We start from the raw sequence: 5,237 nt of genomic DNA, 5'->3' as shown, positions 1-5,237 counted from the left end.
ATTCATTTTCCATCCTGAGACTACTGAATTCATGTATCTGAGCAATTTTTGGTGGTCTTTCAGGTTTTCTGTATAGAGTATCATGTCATCTGCAAATATTAAAAAGTTTTACTTCTTCCTTGCCAATTTAGATACCTTTTATTTCTTTTTGTTGTCTGATTGCTGAAGCTAGGACTTCCAGCACTATGTTAAATAACATAGTGATGGTGAGATGTGGATGTCCGCTTTCTTGTTCCTGACCAGAGGAAAAGCTTTTAGTTTTTCAGCATTGAGGATGGCCTTTATTATGTTGAGGTATGTTCCTTCTAAACCCACTTTGTTGAGGTTTTGTTTTTGTTTTTGTTTTAAATCGTGAATGTATGTTGTACTTTGTCAAATGCTTTTTCTGCATTTATTGAAATGATCATGTGGTTTTTTTCTTTTATTAGTATGCTATATCACAGCGTTTGATTTGTGAATATTGAACCACCATTGCATCCCAGGAATAATTTCTACTTGACAGTGGTGAATGATTTTATTTAATGTGTTGGATTCATTTTGCTAGTATTATATTCAGAAATTTCGCATGCATGTTTATCAGGGATGTTAGCCTATAATTCTCTTTGGTATCAAGGTAATTCTGGACTCACAGAATGAGGTTGAAAGTTTTTCTTCCTCCTCTATTTTTTGGAATAGTGTGAGAAAAATAGGTATTAACTCTTTTTAAATTCTTTGATAGAATTCATCTATGAAGCCATCTGGCTCAGGACTTTTGTTTGTTAGGAAGTTTTTTTATTATTACTGATCCAATTTCTTTGCTAGTTACTGGTCTGTTCAGGTTTTCTTTTTTTTCCTGTTTCAGTTTTGGTAGTTTCTAGGAATTTATCCAGTTTTTCCAGATTGTTCAATTTGTTGGCTTATCGTTTTTCATAATATTCTCTTACAGTTGTTTGTATTTCTGTGGTTTCATTGGTTGTTTGTCCTCTTTTATTTTGGATTTCGTTTGAGTCCTTTTTTTTTTTTTTTTGAGTTCAGCTAGAGGTTAATAAATTTTATTAATTTTTTTAAAAGAACCAGCTTCTGGTTTCATTCATCTGTTTTTTGTTTGTTTGTTTGCTTGCTTGCTTGTTTGTTTTGTTTCTATATCATTTATTTCTGCTCTAATATTTATTATTTCCTTCCTTCTGTTGACTTTGGCCCCATTTGTTGTTCTTTTTCTAGCTCCTTCAGGTGTAAGGTTAGGTTGTTTATTTGGGATTTTCTTAAGGTAAGCCTGTGTTGTTGTATACTCTCCTCTTAGAACTACTTGTTTTATGTTCTTTTTTCTCTCCTTTGATTCCTCTTCTATATCAATCAGGTATTTTTTTTCCCAAATTTCCTTCTATTAAAAGTAAAGATGACTTATTTTTTGTCAGTGAGGGTCTACATTTTTTCTGTAAGCAGATTAAGTGCCTTAATGCAATCAGCTGATGGGAGACCGCGATATTGTTTTGAAAAGACACCGTCTACAGGCGAGCCCTTTTCCAGTGGCATATCTTTTTTGAAATTTAAGTAGAGAGTTTGAGGGTCTTTCCTTCTTAAGCAATGATGGATTATAGGTAATTCTGCTTTGTTCTTCACAGGTTTTCCAGTTAAGATTTTAGCCAATTACCCCAAATAGTGCTCAGAATTCAGGAAGTGGCTTGATGAGGAAACATGCTGTGTATTTGCCACCCTTTAGTCTCCATTGTTTCCCTCCATTTTCCACCCACCACCAAAAGCTTTTCTGCTTTCTCTGACCCCCAGAAACGGTCTTCTCCCAAGGGCCAAGCCCTAATTCCCAGCTTCTAGCCATGGCCATCATTGGCAACTGCCCCTCAGAAAATGTAGCTGCCAAATACAGAACATCAAAGATGATTAAGACGTATTTCCTATTTCCTTCTCATACAGCAGAGTTTCCTAACCTTTTTAAAATCATGACACATATAGAAAATAATATATTGATTATACAAATAACTTATTTATATATAAATTATATATATGTCAAACTATAGTAAATAAGAGGAGGATGCTTAGAGCCAGAAATTTCTGGCCCAGAGCTCTAACCAACATAGGTCTTGACCAGACCACTCCACTTTACAAGTTGAGAATATCAATACTTTCTCACATTTGTAACCCATTTGTGGCGCTGATTGAGACCTTTTGCCTTAGTAAATTTGTTCCACTTTTCTCGTCTTTTGCTTCTGAAAGACTGAATATTTTCTCAGGCTCCTTGGGGGAGGACTGGTACTACTTCTGGGTGCCTTTTGGATCTGACATGATGTAGGTGTGCCAGAATCCCTTCTCAGTTTGGGTCTCTATTCCGAGGCTCCTTGAGACCATTGATAGCCCGTCATTTGGAAACAGAAATTAGTTAACCTGTTTACCCACCTCAGTTTCTCTTCTGTTATTTCTCTGTATTACAAATTTTCCCCATTCAGAGGAACATACAATCTCCATTGTGTGGAGGGCAATGTAGTTTGGCTTTGAAATAACTGAGATACAGTTATCATTTGCAGTGGGAAGATGATTGAAACAAAATAATATGTATGGTTATGCTTATCTGTTGTTTTATCAACTTCTTAAGCTCTGTCTGTGGATGACTTAGTATTTTAGTTGCTAAATGCAGATCTTCTGCAGTTCCAGAAAATCTCTTGGTTTCTAAAAAATATGAACTTGCATCTACTTCACAAACAAATGTTTTACTTAATTTATAAATAGTTGAACCAGTAACAAGCTGAAAACTAACTGTGATACTTTGCTGAGGAACAATGTGTGAGGTTTTTAGAATGTATTCACTCATTAGAGTTTAATTGAGTCATTGTGATATTCTTCATGGTATGGTAAATATGTAGTGAGAACCATAGCCTATAATTATGGCATTCATTCCTGCTATGATTACATTATAATTGGCCAGTGGAATCACTAAATACTCAGCTTAGGGTAACAGGAACATCCAGGACAGCAATATTCCCTAAACTAGCTTAGTCATCAGGTTGCTGCTGGTGGTGGGGGCCTTGTAAATGGAACATAGCAGAACTGTTTAATGACACTAAGCCATAGGAGATGATAAAGGCTGTGGCTCCCATAGTGAAACTTTATGAGGCTGTAGCACTTCCTAATCCTAGAAAGTTCACAAATTCATTTGCAAACCCTGAATTGTTAAAGGCAAACGGATCCAATTATGATTCTCTAACTGCTAATGGTGAGGCCATCCTATCATTATATACTTTGGTTCATGATTTTGGGATTCCCAAGTAAAGAGACTTTTTTACTAACATAAGCAAATAATCAAGTTAACTGTTATATGTTACTGATTAGTAAATTGATAACAGCATATAGAACCAGGGCATATGGTAAATGGGCTAAAACACATTTGATGTTTAATGATTATTAAGGCAATGGAGGAGAGTGTAAGTAGAGTGTTTTAACTCTAGTTCTCGATGAGTTTAAGCATTTGTATCTATAAGTTTTATAGTTTTCCAACTGCTTATACATATTTCACTGTAGAATTATTTCCAAGAATTTTGGATTTTTTGGTATAGATCAAGAACTGTTAGCTCCTTACTAGTGATTAATAGTATATGTGAAAAATATCACTTTTGTCTTCTATTTAGTCACATTGCTAATTAATTCTGTTAGTATTTCGGTTGATATTTTTGCTTTTTTAAATAGACAGTATAAATTATAATTAACAATATTAATAGTTAACATTGTACTTTCTTAAAGTATTATTTGTGTTTAAAATGTCTTCTTACAAATGACTTATTCATATCAAGATCCAAAAAAAAATTCACATATTGCATTTGGTAGACATGTCTCTTGAATCTCTAATAGTTGCCTTTCCTTTATTTTTCATGACATTTATTTATGGAATAAATTGGATCATTTGCCCCTACAGAATGTCTCACAGTCTTTATTTGGCTGATTACATTCTCATGGCATTATTTAACATGTTTCTACATCATCTGTATTTCCTGTAAACCAGTAGTTAGGTCCAAAATCTTGATTGAATTCAGTGTTAAATCTTTTTGGCAAGAATATGTCGTGGGTGGTACTATGAACTTACAGTTCCATCGCATTAGGAGTAACGTACTGTCTTCTTGTCTTACTATCGTTAACATTCAAATGGGTGAGTGGATTCTAACTGATAACAGACTGTATTCATTCATTAAGAAGAATTATGTTGACTTTTACCAAATGCTTTGAAGCAGTCACTGAAAATCATTGTCAAGATCAGTTATTTCACTAGGGAATCTTAAAATCGTGGTTTTCTAATTCTGTTATTCTTCTGCATTTATTCATTATTACTTTTCTAAATTTTGTAAAATTCCTTATGCTGTCTGTTTTGCCATGTATTAATGCTGATGCATGTTAAATTCTCCCACTGCATGTGTGTTTCTGCCCATTTTTCTTCCTATAAGTATTACTTTTATTCCACATAATTTGATGCTATTATTTGGATATTATCTACTCCTTTCAAAAGATGTCTCAGACCATTCACTTTTTAAGCTTTTGTGTGTAGTCCAAGGTTGATGACTTACGTATTACAAATTATACTACTTAAGTAGGCTTCATTATTTTATGCTTTTTTGCCTTGAATTGTAATTGGATGGTATAAGTCTTACTATCTCTAGATACCTTTTCTTCATATTTGTATTTTTCTTCATATTTGATAATTTTGTCTAGAATAATTTAGTCTGAAAATAAAGCCATTTGTTGGTTTTACAATAGTACAATATAAATATTACTTTAAAATAAAAATGTTATAGCTATGTATAAAATAATCATTGAAATTTATATTTCTTATCTTTATCTTATTTCATGGGGTCCATACCTAGCCTGGGAACCCTGAAACTGGTAGTTAAAGCATGTTAGGAACTCAAAGTTATAAAAAAGATGAGGAAGATGGTTTTTTCTTTTGTTAACAGGTTAACTAATACTTAATAAGGAATATAGGTTTTTTGATTTTTTGGATAGATTTTATTTTATTAGTAGTATTTTTTAAGATTTTGCTTATTTATTTGTCAGAGAGAGAGAGCACAAGCAGGGAGAGTGGCAGGCAGAGGGAGAAACAGTTTCCCTGCTGAGTATGGAGCCTGATGCTGGACTTGATCCCAAGACCCTGGGATCATGACCTGAGTCAAAGGCAGACACTTAACCGAGCCACCCATTTCAGCCATTTGAAATCCCATTTCAGTGAGATTTTATTTTATTTTTTATTTTTTAAAAAAATATTT

This window comes from Mustela nigripes, chromosome 14 (genome assembly GCF_022355385.1).
Source record: "Mustela nigripes isolate SB6536 chromosome 14, MUSNIG.SB6536, whole genome shotgun sequence".
Lineage (NCBI taxonomy): Eukaryota > Metazoa > Chordata > Mammalia > Carnivora > Mustelidae > Mustela > Mustela nigripes.
This window is presented reverse-complemented; position numbering follows the sequence as displayed.